At 48.5% G+C, this 21,347-nt stretch overlaps 1 protein-coding gene across 4 annotated transcripts in view; it reads right to left on the reverse strand.

The window, feature by feature from the left end:
* Window positions 1–21,347, reverse strand: part of LOC111836369 (pro-neuregulin-2, membrane-bound isoform-like) — an 83,323-nt gene that overhangs the window by 50,835 nt on the left and 11,141 nt on the right. The gene's annotated exons all lie outside the window — the stretch shown is intronic.

The raw sequence follows: 21,347 nt of genomic DNA on the forward strand, positions 1-21,347 counted from the left end.
ACCTCCACAAACCCACTATAATGGGCCCGTTCCTTTTCAAAATAACCCGCCCGTGCCAAACGGTCCACCCAAAATAGGCCGATTACGGGCGGCTCTCCTTCATCCCACACGCACGTAGATACGCAATGTGCCATGTTCACGTTACATCGAATCGCCTTTAAACTTAATATCTCTAATGTCATGTTTTGTAAATGCCACACAAATAACCTGACCAAAAATAAAGGCTCCATTCAGTGAGAGGGGGTTCTAGTTTCCTCCCTAAGATGACACATGGCTCTCTGCACACTCTGCCTCCCTCCCTCACTCCTGTCCCTCCCACCCTGGAGTCCAGGCGAGCCCCAGCCTGCCTACCCCACTGCCTCTCTTCAATAATCCCTGACAGGGAGCTCACACATGGGTCAGATGTGAGCGTTTCCTTTACCGCAACAATCCGTCAAACCGCAAACAAGGCGGCGAAAAGAAAACGCCGCCGATCTTTCCCTGACCTCCCCACGTCCGGTCCTTATGCGAGACGCATCGGCTTCAGGTGATCCCGCAATTCGACCGCCTGAGTCCACCAGGGCAACAAATTCCTGTGTCACATTTCAGACTGTGTGTGACATGCGACGCTTGAGGCAGTCTTGCCCGACGAAGGAGGGACCGATCATCACCTCCATGACGACTCCACAGATCAGCCCGCCAGCTGTGGATGGGCCTGAGACCACAGCCTCCCCGACCCAACCCGTCTGGAGTTCTGTGTGCATTTGATAAGCCAGGTGCATTAATAAATTTTACTTTTAATCTGAGTCAGTTTTTTTTTTCAGTTTTTTGATGAAACGTTTTATGTAACTTTCAGGCTGCACTTTTAGCCAACTTACATACATGATACTTATTTATGGCTCTAATAAGAATATTTTTTTTTTGTAATCTGTAAAAAATCCGACCATTGAAATCAGTTCAAGGACAAGCCGAGCATTAACTTCGCAAGACGGTATCGAAGAACAGCAACCTTCTGTATGCAGTCAGTGCCTGACAGGGAGGGCTAGTGAAAACGATAATATACTGAAAATCGATTATAAAAACCCACAAACGCTCCTTTAATGTGCACAGCGCAGACTATCAATTTGTACTTTCACAAAAAATTAACCCACATATCGATAAATTATTTAAAAGCAAAGACAAAGCAAGTAATAATGACTGCCCCAGTACATAGAGAATCACACAGAGACATGCAATTTCTACATTAAGTCATTTAAGACATTTTCCTCGTGGTCGTTATGATTCACTGAGGACAGTCCAATTTCTGTGTTTGTGTGAGAGATGGGAGCCTAATTGATGATCTCAGCACAAGCCTCAGTGTCCCCATTAAACGAGTCGCACACAGACCAGGAGACCACATTTGAGAAAAGCAGAGACACCGTCCAAGACTGCATGCGTGCAGCTGGCCGGGCGGCTCCAGGCCACGTCCCCCACGTCCGCTTCGCGAGCTTTTAGGAGCAGCTTGCAGAAAGGCAATAACACTTCGCCATAAGCTGTTTACCAACAACGGAACAGCCATGTCTGGAATGTTTCTTCCGGACACATAAAATACATTAATTTTTTTATCCCTGACCCACAGACCTAGTGTGAATCAAGCAATCAAGCTTTCCCATAGCCTTTTATTTTTTTTCCCCCTCACAGACCTGATATAACTTTTTCTCTGCCACTAGCGTAAAATATCAGAGATGAGAGATGCCCACCCATTTACTGGGCATCAGTGCATATCAGCTTGGCCCGGTGGCATGAAGCGTTCGGTGTGGCGTTTCTGGGAATCATAAGGGGGCGCCAACGAGTTTCAGGCATAAGGAGTCGGGCGATGTGCCGCAGCCACGCCTGCAGAGCATGTTGTTAATGGGGACAGCTAGACGTCTAGGACTCGAGGTCAAGGGTTCAAGTGTGCTGTCAAACACTGCTAGGCCAGAACAAACTCAAGAGCAAGAACTCCTCAGACATGTAACACTCAGCATATGACACATAAAAATAAACACGAATCCCATAGGAAACCCTAGTGATAAGACAGCACTAAACAAACAGAGGTGGTAAACTGATAAACAGGTAGGCCGTCCGATTGATGGATGGAGTTCAGCTCCCCAAAGAACTCGTTCTGAGTACTTACCCGAGGTTTGAGTACTTATACAGTATGTTCTCAGGCTCTGAAGCACTCTTCCTGAGTACTTACCCTGGGTTTGAGTACTTATACAGTATGTTCCTAGGCTCTGAACATGAGGGACCTTTTAACTTCAAAATCAGGCCATGCTAGACTTGAGCAGCAGTGAGCTCTTTCATCCTCCACCCCCACCAATAACTAGGATAGTTTCTCTCTCCAGAGAAACTGCTCCTGTTTCCTTCTTTCTCTGCAGCCCAGGTCTCTGGAAAACCTGTTACAGCCTCGAAAGACCTGAATTCCTCAGGCTGAGTGAAGGGGTGAAAGATGGGGGCAGTGCCCAGCAAATACGGGGCCGTCTCTCACAGAAAAAAAAAAAAACACACGTATGACTAACCACCCAAGTAGGCACTGGGGGACCTCCAGGGGCTCTCCCTGCACAGCCTCACTCCTGCCCCTGCCCTCACCTCCCCCCCCCCACCTCTGTGCAGGCCGGGCGGCTCCCAACATGCCGGGACATGGAGGGAACCTTGCCGAGGTGGGGGTGAGAACAGACCCCGCAGACCCACAGCACTGCGTCTACTGTCCACTGCCCCCCCGGTCGCCCCCACGCACCATCCACGGGGGTGTCATCTGTTGGCGCTGGGGCCCCAGAACCTGGGAGCCAGTAGAGGAAAGGGGGGCGCCGACCCCTCGGCAGGAACAAGCCAGGACTCGTAGGCCCTGCTCATGCTCCGCCTGCGGCTCCCTGCACCGACCTGCGGCTCGCAGTCTCTGAGCGTGTGTGTGTGTGTGTGTGTTATGCATATATTACACTGTGGGTCCCCACAATGTGACAAAAATCCTGTTATTTTGACCCTGTGGGGAGCACCTTTTTGGTCCCCACAAGGGGAAACTCGGTTTTATAAAAACCTGCAACTGAAATCAAAAAACTAAAAATGCCAAAAGTCTTGTATTTTGTTTGGTTACTTATGGTTAAGGTTAGGGCTGGGTAGGGGATAGGATTGCCTTTGTTGGGGTTAGGGGTTTTCCCATAAAATGAACAGACGGTCCCTACAAAGGATACCTGGACTGTGTATGCGCATGCGTGTACGACGCATGTGTTTGTGAATGTGTACGTGTATCTGTGCATTTACACATGCGTGTGTATGTGTGCACATTTCCTGTTTTTCTGTGGTTAATGATACTTCCCTATGAGACGTTGGCCCAATGAAGCACTGTGGCTCCATGTTCTGCAGATCATCACAGGAGGATGTCTCACTAAAACCCATCGGAGATATTAGGATTCACATCCACCACCGAACACTGGACAGCCGCACACATTCTGCATATCTATTTACATAAAAAATTGCTCTGATATTTTTCCCTAATTTGTAAAACATGCAGTGCGTTTGTATTAACGCAGATTCTATTCGAGACCTGAGAATATTCCTGATTAATTCTCAGAAAAAAAGGAGAGATAATCTGTCATTCCCCCCTAGAACCTGTCAGTCCTCCTTACTGTCACCGATGAGGGAGATGGACAGCAGAGAGGACCAGCGCCAGACGCGTCCACACCCTGTGGTGAGAGCAGGCTTCATCGGAAGGATCCATGCCTGTCACCCTGAGGCTCTTATCCATCACAAGGCAAACAGGGCGTGTGCTGCAGAGAACATCTGGGCATGCCTACAGCATGCTGCACTCACCAGAGACTTTCCTGCACGACACGCTCCTGGCCCAAAGCTACCAGCACGGTTGCTATGCAACGGCAAAAATGCAACAGAACCGCAACCACCTGCCGGATCAGCGGTGCCTCGCGGCGGAGCTCTCCCCGCGGGCTGAGATGACAGCCGCGGTTTCCTGCGACGGACGGAGGTGCGGTTCCCTCAAAGGTGTCCCCACTGTTGGGCGAGCTTCTGAAAGATGGGGAAGTGGAGCGGGAGGCAGGCCTGCTGTCTGACACGCCTTAATGAAAGATCCCCAGAGGCTCGCCTCTTCAGCTTGAGAGAGCGGCAGGTGCTGGTCATGGACACCAACATGAAGTTCAACGTGAAGTCTGCCAGTTAAATGCAGATGGTCCATCTGTAAAACTCCAGCTGCTCAAATGGACACACTACAGAGAACAGCTGATGTTCCCCTACTCTGCTGTGCTGGGCATTCAGGCCTATATTCAAACAGTATGCAAAAAAGAAATGAAAGAGCATGATGTCTTTCAACTACATTAAGTAAGATCCAGGAGCCTCGATCAGGGTCCATAACATTTTCCTGGAGACGAAATACTCCTCTTCGTCCCATCCCCCAAAATCATGATGGCCTGTCTGTTCCTATCTCTGCCTTGCCCAGAGGGCTCCAACTCTGTTCTGGGGGGGGGGGTGAGATTAAAGGCCTCTAAATCAGGCCCGCAGCTTCAGAGACTGTTTACTCGGCTCTGTCACCTGCACAGCATCACATGGGTGACACTACAGAAACGCTGCAGTTTATCCACATGACTTAATGGTTTTAAACACCCCATCATGATGTTTAGGTGTGTTCACTCTTACTGAGGCTGGAGGTGAGCCCTCCCGTCTGCTTTTAAGGCTCGAGAGGTGCAGTGAGGGCAGCTCACCAGGGAGAGAGGAGAGAGGGAGTGAGGAGGAGAGACCCTGTGGATTCCAGCGTCACCCCAAAAGTCTGCTTTACTGAAGCACGCTGTCATACAAGCAGTGTGAAGCAACTGGAGATCAGGAGCATTAACAAATGTAACAGATGTGCTCACTGATTTTAATATGTCCTGAGCACATTTAAACTTAGAAATATATCCACTATATACATACACAATTATAAATATATATATGTGTGTGTGTGTGTGTGTGTGTGTAATACGCATGTAAGTAGGAAGCCATACATATACAGCTGCTTCCAAATATTACATCCCATAAACGCCATGCACTAAAGGTTTGGTGCAACAAAAAGACTGCCAATAAGTGAAAGCAAACCTTAAAATAATTAATTAAAACTGTCATGATTGTGCAGGACTGCATGCTCAGTTAACCGAGTGACATGCTAATCCAATTCTTGGTTATGAGTGGATACCATGGAGAGCGAAGACTGCCCTGATCGCATTTCCTCATCGCATGACTCGGCGCATGCGTCTGACTGATAGCAGCACATCCCCAGGCGACATCGGCCTCTCGCTTCCCCATCTTTGCCAGAAAGGGGAGCAACTCTGGACTCTCTGCCTGCACGCTGACACTCAATATCCAGGCATACCGTGAAGCTGGTGCGAGGAAGCACCCGCGTTCACCCGCAGAGCACGAGCGAACCGCCTCCCGTGCAGCAGACGTCGCATTTCCTGAATTGCGGCTTCGGTAACGAGAGGCAGATCCGGGTGATGTTCCCGGCAGGGCCCTGCTGCAGCGTGCCGGCGATGAGGCTGAAAGAGACACGACTGACGCCCCGAGAGCGCCACCGACAGGCTCGCTTGGGTCATACTAACAGGCTCACACACACCCTCATTCAGAAAGTTGAAAAGAAAGAAAACAGACCCGAATCGACAAGAATAATTGTAAGAACGATGTCATTCAGCCTAACTATCATAATTTCGGCTGTCACCCATCACATGAAGGAAACGGCGACGTGACCGAACAGGAGAATCAAGGCGCACGTAAGGACAGCAGCCCCATCATAGTTACGACTCTGTGTCATTTCTGCGGAACACAGCTGTCTCCATGGAAACCACAGCAAGGGGAAGAGTGTGGAAAAAGAGAGGGAGAGGGAGCGAGAGTGAGAAGGCAGAGAGCGAGCAAGCCAGCACCGCTCTGCCGTGCCACATGCAAACACAGATGTGCGGGCGTTAGCCAGTGCTCAGCCTGTTGGGAAGCATTCCCTCGTGCAGAGGGCTGGACGAGGGCGGCGGGATGAACTCCCACACTGTAAATTCAAGGCTGTGGCCCAGAGTTAGCAGAGCCTGCCTGTCCTGTATGTGTGTCTATACATAACCACTGAAAAGATTCTCCAACACAGTGTTTCCCAATCTGGTCCATGGTCCAAAAGTCTTGTATTTTGCTTGGTTACTTATAGTTAAGGTTAGGACTGGGTCGGGGTTAAGGTTGCCATCGTTGGGATTAGGGTTATACCCATAAAAATGAATGGATGGTCCCTACAAAGATATGAATACAATATAAATGCGTGTGTGTGCATTTCAGGATCTGTGCAGACATGGCGTGTGTATGTGTTTGTGCATTTCAGGGTCTGTGCAGACATGGCTTGTGTATGTGTTTGTGCATTTCAGGATCTGTGCAGACATGGCATGTGTTTGTGCATTTCAGGATCTGTGTGGACAAGTAAGAGGAAACAGCACACTATTTGTTGGTTATTTTTAATCTCTGCACTCTTATCCTCTGACCTATTCAGACATTTATCTTGCCTTCAGTTTTCAGTTGTAAAATATTAATTTACAGTCTTCCCAGAACACCCTGCACCGTGTCACCATCACTGCCATCCACATGCCGCGTGAACGCTTCCTCCCGTGCAAACTTTTAAAATGGCCGCTAAGTCAGACTAGCGCGGCACACTGCAAGCCTCTGCCCTAGCCTTAACATCATCGACATTTCACAGTATAATTAAATATTCCCACACCACTGTCTGAGCCAATTCTGTCAAGCGCAGACAGAAGACAGGATTTTCACATCAGATCTGTTTTGTTCATTATGGTGACCTTTAACATAGACACACTGACACTCTTTTGCGCAAATTCCGTTTCTAAAGATAATAAAATATTTCTGACTGCAAAGCACCTTTTAGTTACCGCAAGAACCAGAGACTAAAGGCCATATTTAGTTTCAAAATCATACACAGAATTGAAGTAAATTAAATGCTAATTGTTGTGTCTTGGAAGCAGACCAACAAAATGGATTCTTCATTACCGTAGAATAGATCGGAGAAGCTAGGAGCGTTTTATTAATGAAATCTCCTTTGGCATTACAGCACATGTAAATGGCAGCCCTAATGCATGTTTCCAAGAAGGTACCTGATAGGAACCAGCCCTTTGGCCTGGAAAAGTGCCAATGCACGTAGACTCCTTCATGAGGTCCCAGAAAAGTGTACCACAGTACGTGTGCCACAAAAACTGTGAGAAACACTTATGGATGTGCATCCCCATCCCAGCCGTCTGTTTCAAGTAGAGGGCTTCTTCTCTCATGTCAATGTGTCTTGCGAAGGCCTCCGTCCCCTTCACAGCTACAACTCCCCTCCTGTGAGTTTGCCGGCCCACAACTCCCCTCCTGTGAGTTTGCCGGCCCACAACTCCCCTCCTGTGAGTTTGCCGGCCCACAACTCCCCTCCTGTGAGTTTGCCGGCCCACAACTCCCCTCCTGTGAGTTTGCCGGCCCACAAAACCCGACGACCCTCAAACCCTCCAAGGACGCCGTTGACCCGCTAAGCTTCCAACACCCCCCCCCCCCTTACAAAGCTCCCGAGATGGTCTCCTCCATGATGTTCTGGCTGCAGCTGCATCACGTTTAAATGTTCCCTGCCTTCCTGTGTTTACATTTCCCCATTTGGTCCTGTCCCTACAGACAGTCCCTCATCTGTGCCCCTCCAACAGGAGATAGTTGCTACCCCCCGCAACCTCAGGGACACATGATCATTAAACTGAACCTGTCTGCCTCCCCATGACTCTGCTCTGAGTTGGCGTTGATCAGGGTTTCGGTCCTGGAGGGCCAGTCTGTGCCACCGCTTGCAAATTTCCCTGCTGAAACTCACCTCATTCAGCTCACCAACTAATTGCCAGGTTTAGCAGGTGTGTTGATTTCACAATGAGAAACTAGTGTCCACAAACTTTTAGCCATATAGTTTAATCTGGCCTGTGGTCACCTTCACCTTGTATTGTCGATATTTCCAGGGTTTTGACGTTATAAATGACCTTCCTCTACACACTATAGAATTTACACCCCTCTAAGATACAGTACAAGCAACTGAAAGAGCACACAAACTGAAGACAGGAATAAAAGCCTGCCAGCTACAGTAAGTCTATGAGTGACAAAGTCTCACCCGAGGCCGACTGGCGATGCACCAGTAGATGCGCTTAATGAGATAAAGCCCGAGGCAGTTAATCTCTGTGCTTCTCTCTCCATCCAGGCAATAGTAGTGAGGTGATCTGTTCCTCTCCATCTGTCTGACATGGCTTGAAGGCGCTCACCCTCACCCTAAGGGAGACCACCCCCCTCCCCCCGCCTGAGAGTGATTCAACACCCCTGCCCCCCCTCCCCCCACCACACACACACACACACATTGCCCCTCAGCAGCAGCTAAGCTGGACCATTTCACAGGTCTTGAAAGGCCAAGCTAAGAGGGCTCTGAGACGCCAATGACGGAGTTTGCGGACATACTGTGAGAAACAGTGACAGTGCCTTGTAATGACATCTGAGCTCGTCATTAGTGCGGCTTTATCAGCCATCACTGCTCTACCAGCCTTGTGTGCTCGTTTAACTTGGGTGCAGCTAACATTAGATTTTTCGCGTGGCACACCTTCAGTGACGCACTTTGAATGAAATATAACAGCACTCTTATAGCGCCTTTTATATGTACACTTGGGGTCAAATCCTAAACCAAATGCGAAACTATAAAAAAAAATGAAAGCGGAATGGCCGACGTGGATGACGTGTAAGATTCAAGTGCTGGAAGTCTTTAGGAGAGTGGGCCGTTTCCGTCGCTCCTCGCTGACCTTCTGAGCTCACTGAGTCACTCTCCAGAACCATTTAGTCCCATATGGTGTCAGAGAGAAACCCGGGACCCTCCGCAGAGCCCGCGACACATGGCAGGGCAGGCGCTGCCAGCTCTGTCGGCCAGCCAGGACGCCAGCCCATTCCCGTCCCCGACCCGGAACACCTACACGGGCAAACCAGAGCTTCCATCATCCAGGGCCGGCTGTCAAGACTGGTGAGCTCACCGATGCCGAAATATGGTGGAAATATCTGTAAGATCAGGCTGAGTGGACCTTGGCGTCATCTCACGCGCCCTTTCAAAGAAGCGCGAAAGAACACGCCGTTTCACCGAGCCACTGACACGGATTTCCTCCGTCTGAGGAAGTGGCTCAGATCTCACACCTGTTAGTCACACACATCCCCCTCCCCCACCCCCCCGTCTGGGCCTGGGATCTTCTCTGGGGGTTGCCTGCACAGATCTGCTCCTCGCTGACACAGTGCTGTAGATGTTCTGTCACGTTCGCCACTTTGATCTCTTAATTTCACTCTGATAACCCGAAAGATGGCGTCAGACGGACCGGTGAGACTTCGCATGCAAACCTGCATATTCTCCATCCATTTCTCCAGCTGGGGGCAGATTATGTGCCGGATCTTTCTCTTGTTGGATTGAAGAGCTACCTTTTTGACCTTTATAAAACTCCCCGTAACACAAACAAAGACCATTCCAGCCAGATGATGGTGCGGCAGAATATCTGGGATAAGCCCCATGACGTACGGAGCACGCGGCAGGAGGGCTCAGGCCCTCACACACTTGCTGCCCCCGTACCTGGAACACCACGGCCATGCGCCTCAGTGCTGCTTATCGGTAGGCTGTCTCTACCCCCCCCCCAGCCACAAGGGCTCTTTATCTCATCCTATCGACATTATATCCTCAGAGCCTCTTGTTTTCTGGCAGAATTGTTTTAGTTCCATGTTCCTGAAGTCACACCAAATTCCTTGCGAATGGTGAGCTCACCCCTTATCTGAGGAATGCACTGTGAACACAGCACCACGTGTCACACGTCTCGGCGCAGGACGAGACCCCCTCCCTCACAGATTTGATGGAGACTAGAAGACATCTTGACCCCCATTTGCATGTCTGAGTTTGTTCCCCCTATCGGCCAGCCCACTTATCCTTTTAAATATATTTTCCCAACGCAGGCATTTCCTGAATAACACGGGCGAGTGCACGCTCAGGCCCCGAGCCCACAGACAGAATGGGTCCGGCTCATTCCGCGGGTCGCAGTGATAAGAGGGACAGAAGCGCAGGCCGATAGGACCGGGGACGCCGCGCCGCTCGCTGACAGGACAGGAAGCCCAGGCGACTGCAGCTTCTCAGAGGTGACAGGCTGACACGCTGCCCGGACAAACACGCTCCCCCCCGCCCCACTGTCACGGCATCGGGCTCCTTAGTGCTGCTCCCTACCTGCACCTGAACTGCCCCTCATCTGGGATTCACCATTCACCACTCTTCACTAAGAGAACCCTTAACCTGCCCCAGACCGCCAGCAGCAGCGTGTGGCTAGGCGGGTTACGCCTCAGTACCACTGACCGGAAGGTTGCTGGTTTGAATCCTGTCTTTGGCAGAATAGTCATATCTGTCAAGCCCTCGAATAAGGTCCCCTGAAATACTCAAGTGGCTGCTACATAAATGACTGACCCGGCATTGCTCTCAACTGTGTGCCTCAAAGGAGAGCATGATGGGCTACGTGAAAAGAAACATTCTCTTGTGCGAATGGCAGATAATCATTTCTCCATACTGGCCTGATGCTGCCTTCATCCCGCTATCAGTCACTCTCCGACCAGGTGTGCTCATGTCACTGCCGGGCTGTTTCCCAGTCATTACCCCTTCACTTTCCAGTCATAAGCTAGTCATCTCCCCTGCTAGCTACAGTAACGCACAGCGAATCACAACATACTAATCAGTAGAAGCGAGCCTGTGAGGTGCGATCGTGGTGCTTGCAAGCGAATATGCGAGTGCTACGCCTTCTGTTCACCAGGGGGATAGAGAGATTAGTGCAGCGTGAACTACTCTCTGCTACGCTGTTTATTCCATAGGATACAGGAGCACATATGTGCATTAGAATCAGGTCTGGTGTGACCTTTCCAAAACCAAATGCCAAAAATGCCACAGTGGTGTCGGGGGCGTTTGCTTACGGATCCCCAAAAGCTGAGAGGGACACAAATGTCCCTGACGTCATGGAGCTGTCTCCCAGTGTCACTCTGGCACTAAGAGCGAGAAGTTACGCAAGCAGCCAAAACGAAAACCCCAAGGCGATTGTTTTCAACATCCTGTTTTTTGCAAAATGATTTACAAGATGTTTCGTCTACTAAGGTCCATCTCCTTCAATAATCGCTGCCGTTGAAACCGATGTCACTGGATGCTGCTGGCAGTAGAAAGTTTGCAAAAACTGGAAGAATAAACCTGCAACAGAACAAATAATTATATAGTTTTTTGCAAAGTACAGCAAAAGGCTATTATCCAGCTCGTGTGGACACTGCCAAGGTCAGTATTTGGATATGTGGCATAATTTCATTCATGTTAATATACCCAAAAAGAACATAATCCTCTCAGAACGGGGTGCCCTCTATTAAGCAGCTGAAAAGGAGGGAGGAAGGAAAGAGGACAGACAGCGGAGAAGTGAAAAGGACAGCAGAAAAATAGACACTGGTCTCAAAACAGTTAGCCCTTGCAAAGTAGCTGAAAATAATACCTGCTGGTGTTTAAATTAACATATTGCCCTTTTTTTTGCAGAGAGCGGACGTGTGTTCTACGGGGCGCTGACGTACAATTTGCATGTAAATATTGACTTTTCCGTTGGAAAAGCACAGCCCCGACCCTGGTGGGAAACGCAGCACCTTAAGAGCGCACGTGCTCAGATGGGGCAGCGTGCTTCCCGGCCGCGGCGGGCGCTCTCCAGAGCTGAGCCCGGAGGCCCGGGAAGGGCCATCTGACGCGGAAAAACAAATGTCACGGGAGAGCGATTCCAAAAAGCCGTGAGATCCGTGAGTGCGGCCGAGTGCAGCGGCAGAAGTCGGGACTTGCGAGCGCGCTCCTACGCCAAACGGCTCCGCATTTTTCCGGGGACTGTGTAAACATTGCGGAGCTTGCCGGCGGCGTGATCAGCGGCTGCCCGCCTGCCAGCCAGCCCCGCCCCCCACCAGCAAGGGGCGCACGCCGATGCCTTCCAAACCACTTCGCTTTCAGACATAAATCAGCCCACACCTACAAAACATACCTGCAGAGATAAACATAGGCAGAGAGCACAGCTCTGGCGCGGCGGGACAAGGCCGGACATGTTTGTAAACACTCCGGTATCCCGTGCCTCCTCTAGGAGCGGCGCCGGGGCTCCGCCACCTCCTCCTCTGCCCCTGTGCGTCTGCAAAAAGCCACTGCCTTTGCCTCTGTAGACACTGCCTGACTCGGGATCACTGGCAGGACACCGACCATGGCGGGACCCAGCCAGCTACCCACGATCACTCTTGGGAAAGCCATCGGTGCCCCATCAAGGAGAGGGGCAACAATTGCTGCCACCCTCCAAAAAGGAGGGCCACACATTAGGGAGGGGTCACCCTGTGGAGGGGCCTCCAACAGGTCAATGGTGACAAAACAGGCTAAATTAACTGCAGAAATGTTGAGTTATGGTTGGTTTGCAGTTTAGGGAGAGGAAGTCCAGCAGCAGCCGGGCATCAGAGTGCTTACGCTCATCTGTTGGCTCTCCAAGAACAGCAGGGCGGCCCAGACTGTGGGGGTCTTTCCGCAAGGCTCCACAGGTCGGCCAGGGCACGTTCAGCTTTCGTGCTCCTGGTGGGCCGATCAGCTGTATAAACGAGCTTGGAGGATGCAAAACTAAACACCGCAGTGATGTGAAACAACCCGAGATCAAAGCGGCTCTTCTGTCCATGCCAAGCGAAGGGCTGAATGGAGACAGGCCAGGTGGGATTCATTAGATTTCCCCACACGACTAATCCGGGACTAAGGCCTTGACGAAGTTTAAAAAGTGGCAATCACAGGGATAGCCTTGTTAAAATGATTACTGCCTTTAGCGCCAACCTCACGGTGTGGCATCCAAATACTTTCAGATAAAGAACAATGAACAATTGTCATTTTAGAAAATGCAAAAAAACTGGTGAGCTTTAGGAACACAAATGCACCGTCTGCTGGGCTTAATTCAGCTAAACGGTGCTGGCTTTTTCTTTCACAAAGCAGACAACGAGATAAAGAGGTGTAGAATAATAAGCGCTAGAGACGGCAAACGAAACGTCTTTCCTGTTCAGATTAACGACTCTGTGTCCCAGTGGACGAATCTCCATCAAGAAAAACAGCCCATGAATCAGCAGGAATCACGTGATACGGGTGTGTGTTGCAATAGCTGGCCCGCTCTGGGGCTGCAGGGTTACCCCAGTAACCCAGAATTCCCCAATTCACCGAGGCGTCCGTGTCCCCCGCTTGATCCGGGGTGCCACTTAAGCACTTCTGTGGTGACTGCCAGCTGTGGGGACTTTGCGGCCCTGAGCTAGTGACAGATAGTGGATAAGGGGCTTGCTTTCGGGCTGCCTGGTCAGGAAACACCCCCCCCCCCCCCCATGCTGGCGCGCATTCCGGCCACATTGGCCCCCTTCCTCTGCCTCTCTACATATCTCTCCATTCCTTCAGCACCATCACTTCCTCTTCCTGTCTTCCTCTCACTCTGACCCCACTCACTCGCTCCACCTTCCACCCCTAACTCTCACTTCTCTCTTGCCCTCCAGACAGGCTCTCTCAAGGTGATGATACATAGGGCAACTTTTTGAGCAATGTTGCCGGGCAACTGTGCACCAGATGAGACAAGGGGCAACTCATCTGGATCTGGATGATCATGAAAAGTTGCCCACTGCCGATAAAAGTTCTAGAAATTTGTGGCCCAAAATCAATGGGAAAGTGCCTGAACAACATGTCAGCAACACTGCTCAGCAACATTGCTCAAAAAATTGCCCTGTGTATCGTCACCCTGAGATTTGGCTACCACCCTACATCCCTTTTCCACTATACGGGCACAGATACATTCTGCAAGGTGCTCCTACCCCAGCACCCAGAAACAGCAGTCTCTACGTCCATATCCCAACAAGAGACCTAACGCAGCATTATTTACAGCTCTTTCATGGGAAAACAGATAAAATTCAAAGCTGTCACAGCACACGTGAAATACTAGGTGTGCGCGTATATACAGTATAGGCTGGGTGTTAAGTAGCCTTTTGAAACTATCATTAGCAGCGAAGTATGTTTTAAGGTACTTCTGTGTGATTATATATATATATATATGTGTGTGTGTGTGTGTGTGTGTATGTATGTGGTTGAGATAGATGATATCTCTAAGGGCTGAGTAATAGTCATATTTTGTCATGGGGGATGAAGTCCCGACTTTATTATTCCCATCTCAGCGAAGAAGGTCCATTTAAATATTGAAATGGCTCCTTAAAGAGGGTGTTTCACAGGGTCTTGTTTCAGTAATGATCCAGCAGGGCAGCAAAATGGCGTTCCACCGTTTAATCACCGGCATCTTCAGCTGTCTCGATTATTTACGGCACCACTGCTCCCCCCTCTTCCTGCCAGCCCCCCCCCAGGACCTATTTTGTTCCAACCCTTGTTTCACTGCCCCTGTTCGGGCTCCAAAAAGCAATGAGCCTTTGCGGCAGAGCATGACTGACGGGACTCTGCAGAGCAGCGAGCACAAGCAGCGACGAGCTCCGAGGCGCTGGGGTCTGGCTAAAGCTGGGGCGCCGAATCCCACGCCTGGCTCCCCCGGGCCGGAATCCGGTCACAAGGTCAGAACAGTGCAACACCTGTGGGTTGGTGTGACAGTGGGCCTAGGACAGGGAAACCCTCTCTCAGCAGAGAGCGAGCGCCTGAGCACTAAAAGCCCGAGGAGGGGGCCTTGCTGGGTGCTGGACTCCCTTTCATATACTGCCCTCTATGTGGTGAACGTGATACATGCTTGAACTCCTACTGAACGAGCAGCTGCTGCTGCGGCTTGCTTTCTCTCAGAGCTACCGCTAACAGCAGATTCCCCACGATTACACGTCCACGTCGAACAAGGCGCAATAGGAAAACACCCAGGTAAACTGTGTTTCTCATTCTGAACCTTCCTTTGGAGAACTCTATGAATAATAATAATACTACTTAATAATAAAGCACATCAGACATGTATAGTTCAGGACTGTCTGCCGGTCACTCAGATGTCTAAAACAGCTAGAGGATCGATAAATTATGCATCGAAGTCCTTTGTCATTCCTGCTCATCTTAATCCAAGAATTCCTCACGTATAAATAACCTTCTGTCACATACTGTACACAGACTTCCATACAAATGTAGGAAATGTACTAAGCAAGCACAATGTGCGATGTTAATACTGACATCGCATTATCTGCACAGGCAAATGCCACATGGCAAAGGACTGTGACAGCCTGTGGAGTTGAGACGATTAATATTTTCACTCTGTCATAGGAAACAAGCTTTGCAATTTTAATGATTGGTCCTTTTCAAAATTATCAAATATACATTAGAAAATCAGTATAAAGCTTTGCCACTGCATTTGCATGAGCTCTGCATGTGCTCTCCAAGCCAATCGTAATAATTTTCGTCCTTGCTTTCAGACTCAGAAATTTAAGGAAAATGAGTGAGGAGAAAAGTGAACAAGAATTGATCACCAAAAGACATTCGCCTTCCGCAGTATGGAAATGTTTTGGATTCCATACAGACGATTTTATCAAACAAAAGCAAGTGATTTGTCGGCATGGCTTTGTGTCGGCACGACTCGTCGCAACACCACCCACTAATTTGACAGAAACTATCAGCAGATAATATCAAGTACTATTTGGCTATTCTTTATTTTGGCTCTTGTAAATATTACAGTATGCATCACCAAAATTTCAAATATCGCAATGTCATTTTTCTTCCATTATCAGGAAGCCCAAAAACATATTCAGTTCCAGTGTTAAAATCCATATGCTGAAGCTGTCGAAACACTTAAAATGCCAACACTGATCTCCAGAAGCCACTGAAGGAGCCGGTCACAGGGGCCTCTATCACAAAGCCAGATTTCTTGCTTAGTCAGATATCTTGTCGGATTTAGGGTACCCCCATTTAAACAGGGGACTTTATCTTTGTTCACTGAAATTTAGCCCAGACTACCTTAAATCCAACAAGTTATCCGGCTAAGTAAGAAAACCTGCTTTGTGATAGAGGCACCTGGTCAGTGCCATAACAGCATAAAGACGCAGCAAAGGGACAAACACTCAGTAGCACAATGAAACTAATCTTAAATAGCTAAATGAGACATGTTTAATGTCATGTTCTTCAGCGTATGTGCATCTCAGATTTATTGAAGTGATTTTTTTAATTTAATGCACACAAACAGTTGCGCTACTCAGCATACACACCTGACAACACAAGCACAATTGAGTAGCATGGCAAAGCCAAAACCAGCTTTGAAGGGGTGTAAAGATTGTCACAATCTGACCTGGACGCCAGCCCAATAACACAGCAGACACATTCATTCAGAACCTGCTCTGTTCAGGCTTAAATTGGTCTGCAATCATTGCACTTATCTTCCAGTTCGCACTTAACCAGAATAGCAAATATCCACATGCAAGCATTGTTAACTAAACTGGAAAGAGACTGCTGCAGCTGCACCAATGCAGGTTTTTATGCTGGGGACCAGTGCATAATGGGATTCCACCACAGCGGCAGGTCAAACAGCAGCCCGAATGACTTGCAGCTAAAGCAACGGCGTTTAGCTGGTTACCTGATCTTTAAAAGTTAAATTATTTAAAGCATATTTATGTTCCAATTTATATTAATCAACACAGCAGGTCTGCAAACAGATACAAATAAGTACAAGATGCTCGCAAGAGATGAGGCCATGAAGACAGCATATTTGCTGGCATTAACAGGACAGGAAGCCTGCAGGATGGGTGCACAGGAAAGGACGTGAAAGACGGCTGCACAAAGACGCAAGAAGGCGTGTTTCCACTTCTCAAGTCTTTCATTAACACTTGAAAGAAAAAAAAGGGTGCTTTAAACTGCGGGGGCGGGGGGCGGGGCAGGGGGGTACAGTGTGAGCATGTAGCAGCGTGTGCGAGTGGGAGGGCATGGCAGGGTACGGCTGGGAAACCTCAGTGCTGATGTCAATGTTTGCACCTCACACACCCTCATACCAAACACGGGCATGTGGATTTGTCCAGCATCCCGTCTGCGTGTCACTGGATGCTCCCCTAATCACGTCAGTTCGGTATCCCAATATCCCGCAGTGCCGAGGGACAGAGATGCGGCAAGCGGCCCCGGGCGACTCCTGCAGTCTTCCACCAGGGGGAGCCCTCCTTCACACAGAGCCACCCCTCAGTGGCATTTCCATGGTGTTCAGTGTTTGTATCACTTCCGCAAACCAGGCTCCACCAAGAGCCAGCGACAACTTGGGGAGTAGAGAAAGGGGCTGCACCGGTTGCCATGGTGACAGGAGGGAGGTTCCCTTGCGGGGGTTAAACATAAGGTGGCGTGATAGTGAGCTCTCTGGGCCTGGCCAATGAGCTGTCACTCAGCCATTCAGGCAAGGACACGTGAGCACATGGTTTCATGGGACAAGCATGGAAGTCTCCACAAGGAACTCCAGATGCTGAACTGTACTGAACTCGATCTGCAAGATGCAATTAATAGAACAGGTCCTTCTGATGAGTTGCTCTGATGGGTGCCTCAGAATAGTACAAGGATTTAAATATAATTTATATATGGAAATTGCTTGCACAGAAAAACACTATTGGCACTAAATTTATACTTCATCCCCTCTAGAGGTATGTATATCACATTCATCAAACACTTACATCCAAAGAAGCGTATGTGTTTTATGACAGCAGGATCAGACAGCCTACGGAGAAACTGAAGGTTAAGGGTCTTACTCAAAGGCCCAAAGGTGAAACCACTCTACTGATCCTGGCATTTTGACAGGCTACCTTCCAATCACAGGCATGTCCTCTTAATTTAACTTACACACCATGTTATAAGAGATGATAAATACAGCTAAATACTTTGATATTCCATATGTGGTCTGAGATGGATGACTGATTTAAACCCGATCTGAACCGAAACCTAACCCCTAATGTTTCTGGATGCTGGTGTTTCCAGCATCCGGCAGCGAAATGGCGTGACTCCCCTCCCAAAAACGCTAACTAGAGACCCCCCCCCCCTTTATTCCCCACCCAGATTTCGCACAAACCGGCACATAAGTCAAAGTCAGCTGGGTGATGGTCTAAGTGGCGTCCGGTCGACTGTAATGCATCTGTGAGATGATTATACGTCTGGAAGCTGTGGAGGACAGGGGAAAAAAATCCCAGACTCCAGCAGAATGAAGCGTCAGACATGGAGTGCTGAGGCTGCCAGCGAAGGGCACCGAGCACCGAGCTGGCCGGGGGCACCCTGACAGCCGGGCACCCACCCAGAACTGGAGCTCCCAGGCCTGGTTAGCACAATCAAGATTTTTTTTTTTTTCTCCTCATTTTCCATTTTTAAATGCAGCTTGAGGCTTCCCAACGCATCGGTCAGAAAATGTCTGCCGGCTTTGACACAACAAGGCAGGATTGGTGGGAGGAGCCAGCGACAGCAGCGGTGGGAGGCACGCAGGAGGGGAGAGGGCGAGTGACGGTGGCTTCATTCACACCAGCATGCGTCCATGTCTTCCATGTGTGCGTGGTAATGACCGCAGGGGGAGCCCAGGCAGGACGACCAGCCAGGGGAAAAGCAGCTCTTTAGAAGCTAGCAAGTTCCCTTTTCCCTCCCCATCTGTAAGATCCAGTCTGCAGGATAATGATTTTATGCCCAAACAAAGCAGAGTGTGGGGAAATTCGGGCCTGGCCATAGCTAGTGAGGAAAGCAAGGGGACCAAGCCCAGAGGAATTAGCACTGTGCCCTTCTGAGACCAAGAAGGTGACCGTCAACAAGAAATACTTCTCCACCACCACAGGAAACAGCAATCAGTGCTTTCAAGTGCCGAGCTCTCGTTTTGCTAGATCGCGCATGGCCTGTCTCGCGGAACGGCCATGCAAGCCCTAAAAAAGGGATTGGCGGTTCAGAGAAAGTCAAACGAAAAGCAGAAAGGAGGGTGTTCGGCCCGAAATTACCACCAACGCCTAACCAGCTGGGCGATATGATCCGGCTATAAGAAATTCCAGAACAGGGACAGAGAAGGTCAAGTGTGAAGACTGCTTTAATCTTGAAGGGTACAGATTTAAGAGAGCGAGGCTACATGTAGAGGGCAGCTGGGGGTCAGGTGTAAACGTATTGTCATAGTCGGTCCCCAGTCTTCAGATTTATTCAGGTTAACTTAAGAGAAGCATCTCACAGCAGCTGTTTATGAAATACCCAAATCAGCAAGACAACCCACTTCTTAGCAACATTCATAGTTGTACCATTAGCAAGCACAGAGAAACGGGCCCTATAGACATTAGTTTGTTTTTCAATACGGTGCCAAGTTGGCAATGGTTCTGGTTTTGATTTGGTTAATCAAAAATATTATGAATGAATGATTAGGTATTAACAATTAAATTTTCACTTACCTAACACAAGACATATGTAAAATGAAATATTAAAAAATGATTCCATTGGCTTTATAATTCTTTAATCAGTAGGATATTTAACCTACAGCTTAATGGAATGAGAAATAAAATTCAATGAGGATGAAGGATAACAATGGGAAGATACCCCCCCCCTCTCCAGAGGATTATGCAAATTCGGACTTTAATGCTGAGGTGGTCTTACGCCACACCGAGATCATCACTGAGGGCAACAGAAAGCACAGCGGTCCCCACTGATTGGATGTCGCACCAGCAGCATATTGACTGATTCCACTGCACTCACAGCCATATTTCACTATGACACAATAATGACTAAACAGCCAGCAATCACCAGTTGAGCAAAACTATGATTTATGTGAAAACTACCAACATGTTTTCAACATGGCCACAGATGAAAGCACTTTATGCATTTGTGACACTTCCAGCAAAGAGTTAATCATGCATAAAGTGATTCAACTATTAAACAATCATGAGGGTGACTGGATGAACACTTGGCGATTATGCCAGTTTCATCTTAATGACAGAGTGCAGTTTGCAGCAGCATTCAGGGGCTGGTTTATGGTCTCCAAATCAAAAGCAGGAGTAAGGGAACACTTTTTATGAAAGAGGCTAATGGGATGAATGAGCTTTACAATTAGTCCGCCATGTCTGAATCCACAGACCGCATATGTCTAGATTTTACAGGATATAACATCCAGGTCCTTAAAAAATGTTTCCTACCTAAGAAGCCTATTACTCACAGGGGAAGGCATTAAACCTGGTGCATGACTTTTTTTGCACCTTTCCATTTATAAAATACTGTTTTAAACCCACATTCATCATATACGCAAATTTGCTCATAAATATTCACCAAATGGACAGACTGCAGCAGCAACATCGGTACTAATCTGCGAAGTGTGCAATGTTATTTAGGGATGATGTCATTGCCTCACAGGCCGAGATCCCCCCCCCCCTTGTCGCCCAACACACCTTATTTTTATAATCAGGGCAAAGGATGCTGAACTTTTTGAAAGCCAGTCTGAGCAGGGCTGCACGATGACCAGAATACCCATCCCAGTAAGCTACGCTCTGTGTTTTCAAACCCATTCTCATACATCTGGCTTGCTCTGTATGATCATAAGTCAGCATTAAACACATGTGAAACCCTGCACCCCCCCAGATGATGCAAAGGCAGATGGACGGACCCCAGTGACAGAATACGAAATACAGCACATGACACTGGATGGGAATTCTCAATGAAGTTTGTCATTGACGCACCATGAGCTCGGGCATTCTGGTATTAAACGGTCTCTGCATAACCTGCTGAGGTGTTCTGGCACATTACAGAATCATGTGTCACCAGTTTGTATTGTGTTTTTTCAAAAAAAAAAAAAAAAAGTGAATTTTTGGCATTGAAAATCACATTTTATATACTTAATCCCAAATAACCTAGATAACAACTACGAAACATGTACTGATTACAACACTGGAATAACAACCTGACTTTTTAATAAAAATATAGAATAGTCAACCTCATGGGATGTAATTAACACAGAAGATTGAGGGTGATATTCTCCCAGTCACTGGGTATCTCTCTCACAGCTGCTTTGCTACAATGCTAACACGTACAAAAACCCATAATGTCGGATAAGGGCATAATTTAATCTAATGTATTCAAAATTCAAAGTATGCAGGAGGGTTTTACTAGTAGATTAGGATAAATTTTCATTAATTAATTTTGCCCTTCTGAAGACGAGCAATTTAACTGAGCTAAAAGAGTTGTGTACTGCCTCACAATGACTAAAAGGAGGCTCTGTCCTTCAGCCAACAAGCCAAAAAAACTAGCTAACACTTCAAGCTACCACCTCAGCACTACAAGGTTCAGTAATGTTTATATACAGCTGTGGGAAGTCTGAAGTTCAAACAGTCTGCAATTCTCCATG

Source organism: Paramormyrops kingsleyae, chromosome 10 (assembly GCF_048594095.1).
Source record: "Paramormyrops kingsleyae isolate MSU_618 chromosome 10, PKINGS_0.4, whole genome shotgun sequence".
NCBI lineage: Eukaryota > Metazoa > Chordata > Actinopteri > Osteoglossiformes > Mormyridae > Paramormyrops > Paramormyrops kingsleyae.